This window comes from Lathamus discolor, chromosome 12 (assembly GCF_037157495.1).
Source record: "Lathamus discolor isolate bLatDis1 chromosome 12, bLatDis1.hap1, whole genome shotgun sequence".
NCBI classification, from domain to species: domain Eukaryota; kingdom Metazoa; phylum Chordata; class Aves; order Psittaciformes; family Psittacidae; genus Lathamus; species Lathamus discolor.
In genome coordinates, this window is record NC_088895.1 from 8,653,425 (window position 1) to 8,668,012 (window position 14,588).

At 42.6% G+C, this 14,588-nt stretch overlaps 1 protein-coding gene across 6 annotated transcripts in view; it reads left to right on the forward strand.

Moving 5' to 3' along the window:
- GALNT9 (polypeptide N-acetylgalactosaminyltransferase 9) overlaps positions 1 to 14,588 on the forward strand; it is a 225,838-nt gene that overhangs the window by 184,717 nt on the left and 26,533 nt on the right. Inside the window, exon 1 of one of the 6 annotated variants that reach the window (XM_065692358.1) lies at positions 10,890 to 10,955. The exons of the other annotated variants lie outside the window; for them this stretch is intronic. The gene's annotated coding sequence lies outside the window, so the exon portion shown is untranslated. Of the gene's footprint in view, positions 1 to 10,889; positions 10,956 to 14,588 lie in introns of those variants that run through there. 6 annotated transcript variants of the gene reach the window in all.

Consider the following 14,588-nt stretch of genomic DNA (forward strand, 5'->3'; position numbering starts at 1 on the left):
GAGGGTGGCTTCCTTGGAACTGGTAGTGGCATGGCAGTCCGCAGCAGTTCAAGGTACAACCCAGGCAGCTGTAGTGGATCCGGATTCAAATTCCCCTTAAATGTTGCTTATTTTTCAAATGTGTTCTAAAGCCTCATGTCAGATATTTCTGCCTTAGCAAGCTGAAAGCTGTTGATGCTGTTCCAGACATAGTCCTTTCAGAACTGTAATCCTGAAGAAAGCTGAAAGGTGCCAGACTCGCTATTTCTGCTTTTATGTACCAGTGTATTAGAACAGCTTGAGTTTAGTGCTGGCTTTTAGAAAGCTTGGAAATGTCTCATGCTGTTGGAACTCATGCCTCCTGCATGTGCGTTACTCCTTCACCTGCTCAGAGGACAAACCTGGCTAATTTATACCTTGTGCCCACTGAGGTGAGAAATAGGGAGCCTTGTAGTATTAATCCCCTCCATCTGCCTATTCTTTCTCATACTTGAGATTACCCTAATGGCATTTTCCATGGTGCTGACCTGTGGATTTTGTTTTCAGCCTCCTCTTTGGAGAGACCTCTCTTCCCCTTTTAAAGACCAGATGCATGCTAGGTTTTGCGAAGGGGCTGGGTGGTTCAGTGCAGGAATTGAGCCTGGGTGCTGGAACTGGGTCAGTTCCCAGGTCTGTGGCTCAAGGAGAAAATCGGTTATTCTGGAGAGGAAACAAAGTCCTTGTGACTTCCATCAAGATGCCAAGAGAGTTTCTGTTCTCCAGGGTCAGCTTTGCCAGAAGGGGCAGGTTTCTTGATCCTGCTTTATTTTGCAGGTGTATATATCTGGTAACAGTAGTTATGGCACCACATAAGCAGTAGTTATGACACAAGTAAAGCCACAGCAGTTAAAAACTTGTGTTAAAATAGATATCAAGGAGGAATTAAGAGAAAGCAAGGAAAAAGGAGTTTCTATTTGAGGACTAAGAAGCCACGTCAAAGCAAAATGACTTCAGGAAAAAGGCTCTGAAGCTGCAACATTAATTTTTGTCAGTGTCCCTGAATTATCCCTCTGCCTTTTGGAACATCCTCAAGTATTACAGCGGCTGAAGCGGCTGGAGGGGAACAGTGTGAAAAATAATAGAGAAATAATCTCTTTATAAGAAGCAGGGGCTAATACCCAGAGGTGCCTTGACAGCAAACAAATAACAAATCCCTTGCACAATAGAGAGGTACTCAAATAAGGCAGCACGCCTGCATGACACCAAAGCCTGCTGAACAAAGCGTCCCTTGTAAGCCCTGCCCACTTGCCTGCAGTAAATAAATACCACTAAACCTTTCCAAAAGAAGCTTAAAAAAAGACCCACAACCTGACAACAAAACAAAGCACAAACAAAAAACATCCATGAACCTGCAGTCTTGGCTTCTTGCCCTGTCGAATGCCCAAGGGTGAATTGTCTCTACTGACATGCAGCCAGTAAAGACAATTCAGAAGAAAAGTGAAAGCCACGTCCTGTGCTAATGTAAATCCATCTGGCTCGATTGCTAGCCCAAAAATGAAGTGGAGTGGAAACAATAAAGTAATTTTAATATTAGATGCCATCCTGCCCTGTGATTTAGTGCCCCTTCCTTTCTGTCCTTCCCAAGCAGATGAGCAGTCATGCTCATCTGTTCCTTTATAATGCTAGGTGTGCATCTGATTGAAGTGAAGAGCAGTAAAAGGGGTGAAATATTCCAGGTGATGCTCAGTGACCTGTACGTTGACATCCCATTGGATTTCCACTTGAAAATTCCACTGAAAATGAAGAATACAGTGACTAGGATGGAAGGGATAAAATGAAGGAAGGGGATGCTGACTGGGAGAGAGGGAGGAAGAAATATCAAATCCATTATTCATATTAGGAAGTGAAAGAGCAGCTCCACTGCTGTTTCTTTCTTCAGATAAAAATTGAACATTTGGGGAAAGTTCCTGCCTTTGTTTCATTTATTTTCACCATTTATCTGAAGGCAGCAAGTACTTTGAGGTAGAAGCTGGTTTTCTTTCAATGTGTTTACAGTGCAGTGATGCACTCATGTGATGCTGTACTGCCAGGAGTGATGGTGTGACCCAACATGCACCTTCTGAGAAGCAGAACAATTAGAGCTTGTGTTCTTCAAGGCGTCTCAAATCACTAAATGCTGCCTTTGGGTTGTTTCTTCAGTGTGATGGGAAGGAGGTGCAAGAGCCTTGTCCAAACACTAATGGACTTTGTTAAGCTGGGCTGGTCAGGCTGCCCATTCTCTGACTTAGTGGTGCTGGCTTTGCTAGGAGTCCATCTGAGATGAGAAAGGTTACAATCATTTTGAAGAACAGGTTCATGAGAGGTATCTCCCATGTGCATTATGAAGAAACAGGGTTATTAATATGAGTCTCATCTCTTATGCTGTTGGAACTGCCAAACAGTAAGGAGGATGCTGACATTTGTCCTCTGGAGAAATTGACAACAGCTGGATTTATTTCTTTTTCCCCATATGGAACATTATCTTTCAGTAGATGGGCTGAGCAGGGCTGTGGTTTGATTTCTGTCAGGTGAAACTCTTGTCAGTTTGTGGCACTTATCTCCAAGTAGCGCTTTATTTCTCTGCTTTCTTTAAGAGATAAAGTTGTCTTTTTAGGCATCGAAGTACTTCACACACGTTGCCACAGCCACTCCTTGCAGAGACTGGCACTCTTCTCTTCTGAGGCATTCTGCAGGTCATATAAGAGCAGTGTGACAGTTGGGTCATTCCTAGGTTTTTCAGCCACAATTTTGCTTTAAATTCCTATGTGTTGGTTTTTATTGTGCATTAGGCAGAGCCTGGAGACTGGCTTCCCATCCACATTACTTACGTTACTCATTGTAGTGTCACTCGGTAATGCCAAGATGTGTGGCTGGATGAAAAGAGATGGTGTCTGCCAGGATCTTTGTAAGTGCCAGATACAAAGGTGTGTGGGGCCAAGACTGGATTTCCAAAGTACTACAATGGAAGAAGGAAACAGTAGTAGTAAAATAGATAGGGAATTATGTACTCCATAGCTGAAGCCACTTGCATAGAAAAAGTAGGAAGGTTTTGAGCTTAGAGACCTTTATTGTTTTGTACCTAAACCATCATGGTTACAACATCACTAGAGCATAATTTTGTAACAGGGCTGGAATTTGGTTTGTATCATTCAGCTGAAGAAAATGAAAAAGATGGGGTTTATTAAGCTCTACAGCCTGGGGCTGCTTTTAAAGAATGTCAATAGAAATATCAGCTCTTGCTTTCCTGAATCCATTGCATATTTACTTGAGTTTTGAAGAACAGCTTGTAAGAGCACCTTGGTGTGGCAAGATGGAAGTAAACAATGCGGTCACCAGAGGAGAAGCACTTGGTAAGAAGTGTCGACATGTTTGAGTAGGCTGGTTTCTTTTTCAGCAGCAAGCAGTGGCATGCGGTCTGATGTCCAATGGTGTCATCCCTGCAATTGCTAGTTGCACTCAAGAGGCTTACGAACCACTAACTGTCAACGTTGAAGATTTGTTTGGCAGAAATGTGATTGCCGCATTGATGTTTTCCTGTGTTAAAAGCACTGTAAGGCCTTCAGAAAGAGAAAAATAGAGCAGTGTCATGTAAGCACTCCATCTTCAGTGCCTTTTGATCCTCACTTTAAAAGTTCATAACTGACAAACGATGCTGCACACCTTTTCAGCAAATACACTCTGTTGTTCTTAGAGGGGCTTTTAACGTTTTAAAGCTGTGATGTTTCTCTCTTTTTTTTCCCTTCTCTTTTCTTTCACTTCCACAAAGCAGATGCTTTATGTTTATAGATTCTGTTTCTGGATTTCAGCTGAAGAAATGTATTTTCTTTCTCTCTGTCTGAGTGCAATAGTTGCTGAAAGTGTGCCAGTGCTACTAATCACCTCGCTGATGGGACAGCCAAGCACTTCCAGTGCTTCTGCTTTGGTAGGTTCGTTTTCCTGCACCAACAGATGGGCAGCATAATATAACTTGGAGCAAACTGTGAGTGCTCTAATCTACCCCAGGTACTAATGTTACCCAGGGGACCACCTAGCAGCTGGGGAGCTCAATGCTTTGGTTCTCTCCAGGGTTGCAGAGAGGCAAGGGAATATGATGATGAAATGTTTTCTCTTCCAGACTTCAGTGAATTTCCTCTTGTACTCACTTCAGAGCCAAATCCGGCTCTCCCAGAGCTTGATGCCACTTTCCATTTTGATACAGGGAAACACTGGGGAAAGCAGTGCTGTGGGACAACACTACCCAACGGGGAGGTTCAGGGAGGATGCTAACCTGGTGTAGGCAGGGCCTGTTTTGTGGCTGAGGATGGCTGAAAATTATGAAAGCTGTATACACTGTAATGTTCACCATATATAAATGGTTTAAATTGCAGTCCTTGAAGATCAGAGACTTAAAGAAATACACTCTACTTCATTCTTGGTGTAGATATCATCCATTGTTGACATAAAATACTGGTTTGCCCTAATATGTGTCTTGTTGAAATTGGTGGGAGTAGTAACCATTTCATAGAGTGGTACTTGAGTTGAGGCAGAATTACATTTAATGGCCTGTGCCCTTATACTTGTGATGATCCATCTGAGAAAAGGCAGTGCTCACAACAGGATGTGCTGCACAGCATGGTCAAGTATGGAGCAGCAGAAAGGGGGGCACCACACTCGGCCATTATCTTCTTGCTGCGACTCAACTGGGAAATAACAGTAGGTGGCTAAAAAGAGGTGCATTCATTGACTCTCTGTAAGGAGTCCCAAATTGGCACCCCAGTAATCAGCAATGGCAGGAGGACCCTTACTCTGAGTCAGTAGCAAGTTCTGCACGGGGAAGCACATTGTGGGTATGTTAGAACACTTGTGCTCTTGTTTTAAAAACAGAGGAAGGCTTTTAATTTCCATGCATTTTTTAAGCTTCTGATTCCACTTGTTTTTAAAACAAGGCAATTTTATTGTGTGCCCTTTATATATGAGCACACTGAGGTGTGTGTCTTATTCAAACACTCCACTTTTGGCAGAACTAAGGGTTCAAGCCAGCTCTCCTCTGACTTACAAAACCGCCCTACTCACAAGGTTACGCTCTGTTCTTACATATGTATATTATGCATAGTTAATACCCATGAAATCAGTACCTGAATTTTCTACAGTTTCTTTATCATCCCAAGACATGGTTTTTTCAGCTTCCTGCTTTAGAAAACACATTTTGTTTTGACTTTTCTTATAGTTTCTATTAGAAGTAGTCATGGTTTGATATTCATGTTTGCAGTGCTTTTGACACAGTCTAAAGTATGAATATCTGAAACCAGCTCTGCTTCGTGTATTCTGTCAGCAGTTTAATGCCATTTCTCTTGCTGAGCAAGTGGATTTGTTCAGAATACAAAGCGACTGCAAATTCCTTTAAACTGCCTCCTGTGTGGCAACTTGTAGATGTTGTGAGATATCAGAGGAGTGAAACAAGACAGGGTTGGGGTGTTTTCCCATTTGTCAGTACAGATTTTGCTCACATAGTCTGCTTTTGCTAAGCTCAACACTTTGGACAGAATTGTTCAGCGCACGTTGCATTTATCAAACACTTTGTGATTGTTCTCCCTTTGGTTGTCAGGGTGGTTTTTTCTGGTCAGAATCAGAACGTCCTTCAATGATTAAATGCCATTTCTGAATAACAAATTAACCTTGTTATCTATGTAGAGAACTCTGAATTCATCAAAACAAAAGATGAAGACTGTTGCTCATCATTTGAAATTGTGTAATCACAGCTATGCTGAGTTGTATTTTGATTAAGTGGAAGATGATTATAGAGATCCGTCACTCACAGATGCAGTAGCACCCAGGGCAAGCACAGATTTAATTTCATCCCAATATTACAGAGGTTTTTGAGGACAGTGTTTGAGTTCCCACTTGTTGTGGGAAATGCTTAAAAATGTGTATCTGCTTAAGAATCTCAGAGATGAAGGAGCACTCTCAGCTCCTGTGCTACTGGCAGAATCAAGCAGGTAGACTGATAGTTTGTGTTGAGACACACTTCCCATTTCAGTCATACTGTTTACTCACCATACCCAGGCATATGGTTTACTCACCTAACTTACACCACAGTCATAATTAGCATGATTTCCCACACAGGAATATACACGTTGGCTCTGAAAGGAGTAGATCTTTTTCTTCATTTTTCTTTTGCAGCTGGAGAAATGGATGATGGAGCAGGATATGGGCAGGAGGAGAAATGTGCAAGTTCTGTTACGATAGGATAAAACACAGACTGCTGATACCTAACCAAAGATGAGCATCTCAGGGCTACAAACTGGTTTCTTCCAGTTGTGGTATCCAGAGCTGGGGTGAAGTACTAGGGCTGGCATCTTCTGCTTTGTTTTAGATAACAGATCTCATGGGCTGCTGTTTGCATTTGCCTTTTGAAGCTGGTCAGAGTTTAGAGTTGAAGCAGTTTTCTGTCTGGAATGAGGTCACTCAGGGGTCCCTACATCAGTACAGTCATTATGTCAGTGAGGGCTTTTTCTTCAAAGCCTGAAGCTGTTAAGTTGAGAAACTGAGAAATGGGGTTAAGTCTATTATCTGTACTGTTTCCCTGGCAGAACAAGATCATCTTCTACCATACAACTTCTCCGTAAGATAAAGACAGTGTAAAAGTTCGTGGTTTTGTTTAAGCTAAGTTGAAAATTTGAAGCCTCTCACTACAAAGCTGAGGACACTATCTACTCCAAGGGGCCTGTAAGGTGAACTGCAGAAATATACTGCTAGTTTTCTTAGCAGTGGGTTTTGTTGTTTGGGGTTTTGTTGCATATGCTGAAAACAGAGTATTGCTGTGCCCAGTTGTGGTAACAGATCAGGTGAGAGGAGAGGAGCACATCTGTAATACACAAAAGCTGCTTGTGGGGCCTGCTGATGTCTTTAGGCTGGTTTAGTTTCACTCAGGTCAGTGACGTGATTGTAAATTTACCACAACCAAGCTGAAAGTACAGTTTAGTTTTGTGGCATGAAGGGTACCAGAGGAAAAAAGAGAAGGGAATAGGGGGTATAGACTGCATGCTAGTGAGGCAGTGTAGGGCATGCTTCCTACAAAGCATCAAACTGTGAGTGTTGAGCACTTAAGCAACTTTAAATGTAGAAAGGCACTGATGATTGAAGCGTGGGCATTTCTGCAGGCAAGGAGGTCTTTCACCCTCTGTGGCTCCTGGAAGTGCTTTTGGAAACACTCCTTATGGTTTTGTAGAGAGAGACAAATTGTTACAGTGCATCAGACTGGATGCATGATGGAACATTTTAGTCGCACAAAAGAAACATGCTTCTGGCTGGGGTGCTTATGAGTTATTGGGCTTCCAGATGTGAGAATTAACCCTTATAAGTCATTGTTACCATTGTGACCCATCCTCTTTTCATTCACACAGTTTTAATTCCTTACCCTTCTAGCTAAACCGTATTATAATTTGATCAGATCTGTTACAAACCGCTCTGAGGAGCAAAAGGACGAGACTCTTCTCCACACTGCAGAATCTGATTTCACCTGGGGGTGCCTTACACTGTTCCTGGTTTAAATGAAATCCAGGGATCATCTCTTGCAGAATTCTAGAGGTTGACATCTGAGCACTCCAGAATGTTCTTGCAAAATTAACGTCCATTTTCACACATCAGCATTTTCAGGCTTCAGCTGAACCGGGAAGGTGGGAGATTGTTTCTGTGCTTTAGCCATCCTCACAGTTCTGAGGAAAAGCCTCTGGTGCTTCGCAAAGTTCATCCAAACCAAACCTGTCAATCGGAGAGTTACAGGAGCTCTGCTTGCCTCTTCGCTGCATTTTGGTGTTCCTTCTTCATCCGCATTGGTACAATTCAGTGCATTGTGTCTGTTGTGAAAAGGATTAGTGACGGACCCAGTTCTGCATCTTCATTGATGGACCCAATGATACAGCTTTGCCAGAGCTGGCTGGACAATCAGATTGTAGTGGTTGGTTTTGAGGTCTCCAGTGCCCACCCTACATGTCAGCACATACCCAAGGCTGCTACTCACAGACATGGAGCTTTTCTCCCTCAAGCATCTTTGGTTTGATTTCATTACGAAGAAATGCTTAGAAATATGCCACTTTTCTTCATAAAGTTTATTAGGTATTAAATAGTTTTATTTGGTATAAAACGGGTTTAGAGCATTACGTTCCAGGTTACTGTAGCTATAAAGATTTCAGTGGCAATTTATGAGATTTGTGGAAAATTAGAGGCAGCAAGACTTCCTAGGTAATCAGGAGAAAGAAAACCCACCCACACTGTGTGTACTGCCTGAGGTGATGACTGATAATGAGATAAGTGTGATGTACAGTTCTGTTATGGAAATTGCATAAGTAGGGAAGATAGCGGGTTCTTCAGTAGGTCTTCTCATGGGGGTTTTCAGAAGCACATCTCCATGTTCAGCTTGGAGTTAAAAGGAGATTTAAACTCCAGTTAACACCGGAGAACCACTGCAAGTGAGAGCGACAGTGGAAGGCTGTGGTATTCGCAGTGAATCGCTAACAAGCCAAAACCCTACAAGGCACTTAAATAGGCATTTAATTTTAGCTGTGCAAGTGGTCCTGCTGCAGTCAATGGAATAACATGGAGCTGTATAGTTAAGCAAGCAGTGAAGTGCTTGGCTGGATCAGCTACAGGCAATTGCAAATTGCAAATTGCATTTCTGCCCTCAGTAGTGCCATTCTGCATCAGCAGCAAAGGCAAGAGGTGATTTCCTAGTGATCTCAAAGGATATAAAAGAGAAGATTTCTAGTAGCGCAGTTTACCTTGTGTCAGCAGACAAAGGCAAAATGCAATCTAATAGTTAAAAATAGAAAGTAGTTTGGGAGATCTAAGTTGAGGCACTCCACCCAGGGATACAAGGGAAGTCCATAGGCCTGCCTCTGGGGTAGAAGGGAACTGCCTGTGAGCAGTAATTGCCAAGGCTTCGAGATCCCCCAGGATGCTGCATCCTAACACCCTCTGTGTGTGGAGGTTACAGTGCAGCTGCATTCAGAGGTCAACAGTGTTGGAAGCCAGTGCCTGTGCAGAGTGCCTGGGGCTGCCCTCTGGAGACACCGCAGAGTTCCTTAGCTCCTGCATGGTCGCTGTGATGGGTGGGAGATGGCTTTGCTCTGCTACGGAGAGAAGGTGGGTTTGGAAGCAGCTCCCTTCACCTGGGCTCTTCCCAGCAACTGCTGCTTCCTCTGCTCTATTTGTTTGCCCTTTTTAAGCTTTCCATTGTATGATGGCTGTCCTCGGGGGCCAGCTTAAAACTAAAGTTTCCACTTTGTTTGAGGAAGACACTTGCAGAACATTTTCTTCTGAGGTGTTGTCACTTAGTGCGCTCAGTTCTGGCCATGGCGCCCACTTAGTAGTAGCTGTTGCTTGCTGCCTACTCTTGAGTTTATTAATATAAAACCGTGACTGTACCTCTCTCAAGTGCATTAAGCCTGTTCTGTTTGATAACTCCTGGTTTACTGCACATCCTTAGTGATTACAAGCAAAGGAAGACGTGGTTCTGTTGTGTCTTGGATTACCAGAAATTGATGCACGATGTATTCATTGCTTTTCCCCTTGTGAGGGAGTTATTAATTTCCGCCTGTATCCCTTGCCCTGTAGTTACACAAATTGTAGCTTGACAACTTTAAGGAAAGAAATACTGTTTGAATTGATTCTGATTTTGCATCAAAGCATCATTAGGCTGGGTTGAGCCCAGTCTTGCCTGTTGTATTTTTAATGCTTTCATAAAAGCTGGAGAAGTAGTTTGCTGACTGTCAGACTTGCTTTTGAGCCATGGTATTTTCTTCCACAAGTCTTTGTAAACTTGATATGCAAGGTTAAATCCCCCAACTTCTAGCAGGCTTCTTTAATTAAACTGGCTTAATGGAGAGCCATGATCCTGACCCAGCAGCTTACACAGACAGCCCCAGGTTTTTGGCAGGCTTGAGAAGATGCCTAGCCTCACTGCAGAAAAACCGTATAGTAGGAGAGACTTTGCCATAGTAAGCTAATAACTGTTCAATGTTTAATTACTTTTATTGCTTAAAAAAAACACCCCAATTTATTCTGAAGCTAGAATTTCTCTAGCATTAGCTACCAATTATTAGATTTCACAATGTCTTTTTCTGATACATTAAAGAGCTGGGACAGAGAAGTTCTTCCCATGCAGCTGGTTATCAAACTCTCAGTTTGACTTCTCTCAGAAAATAGATTGGGCTGCTTAAGTCTCACTGTATGGTCTATTTTGAGATGTAAAAACCCAATTATGCGATTTAGAAAGAACACCAGTGAAATACAGTTCATTTGTCAGAGGAAGAAAAGGACTTTTTCTTGGTCCATCTGCACAGACTTCATTCCCCCTGAGGTTTGACCACTTTGACAGGTACAGGTATGGGACGGGTTTACCTGCAGAGTTCTCCGGTGATCTGTGGCTACCACCTTCAGATGCTGCATTCAGTTGTGTCACCTGTCTACGCGCATGGATGCAGGTAGACACTGAATGTATGTGTCGTGTTCTCTCAAGGGACCAGATGGTGTTACTGAGCCCTCCCCAAGGCATTTTGACATGAATCATCTCAGACACTGGGAGACAGTATTTAGACGACTCCAAGAACAGTGTCTTTATATTCTGGTAACTTGTATGTATCTGTCAGGATGTGAATTTATTAGCCTGTGTTCTGGGAACCATCAGTAATCTCTGACTCTAATCGGGAAGGAGGATCCCAGTTAAACTGCACTGGAAAAGAAATGAAGTATGTCTTTCTTAATTGGAAGGCAAGGTTGGTTGCATTCATCTTACGCCACACAGACTGTTTATCTGACTTGGCTTCCACCCATGGTGGCTCTGTGGTGCTCATGGACAGGCTGTGTGTTCACTGGAGCTCTGTCTTTGCCCACACATCCTAGTTCACCTGGGGCTGCCAGTGCTTCTCAGCTCCTGGTTCCTGTCAGAGCACCAAGGAGGATTTCTCTTCAAAATAATAAAGGTGAGAAAACTTGTGTTGAGCACAGATTCTGAAATGCTGAGCAGAACTGATGTGCCGTGGCCAGAAATCCTGCGGGCATCTGCTAATGAGGAAAAACTCTGTGCCTGTTCTGTGCAGAGCCCATAGGCTGACCGTAGCTTCATGCCTTAGGATAATCTTTCAGCTAAGGCACTGGCCCAAAAATTGGAAAACCTGAGTTCATTTCATTTCCCTGTATTCAGCTTTTGTTCTGTGGCAGATGGGAGGAAATACTTCTTTCTGCCCATGTCCATCTTTCAAAGGATCGTTAAAATGCTTCTGGTGTTTCAATATGTGCATGTGTAGGATCTGGATGTCACTGAAGCTTTCATAACTGCTGTCACATTCACAGCCACAAGCATGCTCTTCCAAAAAACTGAAAGTCATCCTTTAACATGCCCATGCCAACATAAATTAGTCAGGGATCTTGTTTCCAGCAAAGCCAGGTGAGAATACATTGCCTCCTCTTTGTCTTCATTCTGAACCAGATTATGGTTCCCCTTAAACCCCAGCTGTATATTTAGTCTTCCCAGATCTGTCAAAATGACACAGGTTCCATTAGTGTTTAAACTAGACTGTATCACATTATAGTTTACCCAGATTACAGGGCATTCGCATGACCGGCTCCAGCATTGGTAATTTTTTGGGAATGGGGGAATATAGAGAGCAGGGAAATGAACCAGGATAGGCACAAACGCCTCTGGGATAAGTTCTTTACCTGGCCCAGGTGAACAAACCATGTTACCGTAGTCTCAGCAATGGGACTCAAGCACCCTTAAAGCCCTTTCTCCTGCAGTGTTGCAGGGTACTTGAATCACTTTTTAAACACAGCATCCTTCATACACTAATGGAATTGCTCAGCATAGTTCAGTCATAGAGCTGTGAGGAGGTGGTTGACAGAAGGTGACAGTGACAGGAGAAATGGGGAAGGGAAATTGTTGTTGCCATCACCTGACAGCAGATGATGAGGCTGGAATTCCTCTGAAGATGGTGAATGATAGGAGCAGCAGAGCATGTAAACATTGACACAGGGCAACAAGGCAGGGTTTTGATACAGTGGACACTGTTGTTAGCACTAGTGAAGAAATCCCTGGGGGCCTTGACTGTGGTTATTGCTTTTGTCTTATTTCATCTCTGTAGAGGTATTACACTGCTTGTGACAGCCTGTCTCTGAGAGAAGATGGAAAGAGATTATTTAGAGGCAATGGGACAGACAAGTGGATTGTGTTCCATGTTACTCACAGCAAAGATGCTCCAGGGCAAAATTAAATGAACTGAAAGTCCAGAAAAGTGCCTTCATAAAAATGATGTAGAGCTGCATTTTTTCACGTTTTCTTATACATGATAGACAAAGCAGTGCAGCCCTTGTAATTATTTTTTCCATCATCCATCCCATTTTACCAGAAAAGGGTTTTTAACAGACAATTGTATTCAAGTTGGAAAAGTAGGAAGGATGATTATTTCTTTGGCAGCCCAGAATGTTTCCAGCAAAGGCTCTACAAATAAATAGATAAAACCTGGAGCCTGGTAAGTGCAGAGCTGGCGACCCAGCAGGGATAAAGCACATCAGCCATGTGATGAAGGAATTACTTAATCCTGTGGCTCTGTCCTTTTCGGTGAGACATTCAGACTTTAATTCAGCAAAGTGGTATTTAATGGCTGTTGCTGTTCTCCAGAAATAACAAATGACTGGAGTGGCAGAGGAACTGCGTTTATTTCTGTATTGTAGCCAAGCTGTAGTTGAGGTGTATGTTTTGGAGCAAAACTATAGCAACTGCCTGGGAACATAAAATGCCAAAGGTCATTAAGTAAACTCTCTATTTATTCTAATGCAATACTTTGCTGGTTAGCTCTGACAACCTTTGGTACTGATACCTGTATTTCATGACTGTGCTATATAGAATTGGCTCTGGTTTGCTCTGTTAGACACAAGTCAAGCAGTGCCATGTTTGTCAGTGCATATTTGCACCATAATCACTTTCAATGTGTAGCAGTACATGAAACACAGAGGGGATGGATTCTGTGCTGGGATTGGGAAGGGTAAATAAGGACGGGATTGAGGGGGACGGAGAAGCAGGCTGTGTTAGCAAGTTGTCTACATATTCCCTGAAATCATCATCTAACATATCCTAGATGTTCTAACCCTTTCATCCCAAGAAGCTTACAGAGGCAATGGATTTTTATAAGGACAGAGTCATCAATGAAAACCATTTTATTTTCATTTCCTTGTCCATGAACTTGGGATACTGTTCTCCCTGCTCACAGTGGGTGTCTGCAAGTCATCCTTAGGTGTCAGGATGAAAGTCCTTGGTTAAGAGCAAGCAAGGATGATACGAAAACATCCTCCTGACCTCTGCTGAGCTCTCTCTTACAGTTGTCTCCAAGGGCAGGAACAGACCTGCTGCCAGTTCCCAGCATGATAGGTGTCTGAGGTGGAGAACATGGACTTGGCTCAGAGCACGGCGCTTTCTCCTACACAGTTTGTTTTTAAGGCTGTTTCTGATGGAAGGGTTTCTTATGTAACCTGCTCACAGCAGATACTGCGTGTGTAGGTCCCCAGCCTAGGAGTGAGAATGATGATGAATGATGTAAAGAAGCCTTAAAAAGGCAAAAAGTAAAGGTCAGTGTTTCTTTATATCAACAAATGATATTTTTGTCTGCAATAGGACAGTAATTTTCCAAAGTTTTTTGGGGAAAAAAAATACAGATTTGGCGAAAGAAATTTATGGCTAAATTCATCTGTTGGGAAAAGGGAATCCATTAAATTATGTTCTCAAAAGGGGTATTTTCAGATGTTGTTGAAACAAAGTCTTTTGCTTGATCTGAAATGAACTTTCCATATTTTGAGACACCTTGAAATGCCAAGCACATTTTTGGTTCAGTTTGAAACCGTATCTGTATCTATTATATTTAACTTCCAGAAATCTCTCACAAACAAAGAACATCCCTTATTTGCTCAGCACTTTAATAATACAGGACACTAGCTTGGCAATAAGCTGAAGCTAATATTTACAGTGTTCAATTCTGAGGACACTTTCAGCTCTTGGGGAAAATGCTGCCAAATGTGTGTGTGTATTTTCACATCCTTATGCTAGACGGAATGTGCCCTGTCTAGTTTAAAGAACAAAAACATGCATAGCAGTCTCTTTTTTATGTTGCCATCAATACATTTCTGTTGGTTTCATTATAGAGCAGCGCAACAAAATTCCGAAACTTTAAAGAAAAACCTTCCAAACTAAAGTCAACTAAAGCCTAAATCTTTGTAAATGGGAATAACTGGTTCTGAAGAAACGGTATGAAAAGATCCAGTGCAAGGCTGGGCCTGGTCTCACTTGAATTTTCCCTGGAGAGGCAGCAAATCTACAAACGTGACAGCCTGCTTTGCAGTCCTAGGTTTTGGAGATTCTTTAGGGAGTTGTCCATCAAAGCACAGCCTTTTTCTTTTGTGGTTTACCCAAATCACATCCCTTTGCCAGCTCTTTAGGTGTCAAAGCTCTCTGCTCATAAAAAATGGCTTAGTTTGTCAGGCACTTCACAGCCTATGATTAATGTTATCATCTGTTCATTAATAGCAGCAATAAAGCATTTAAGCAGAGTGAACGACTAGGACATAAT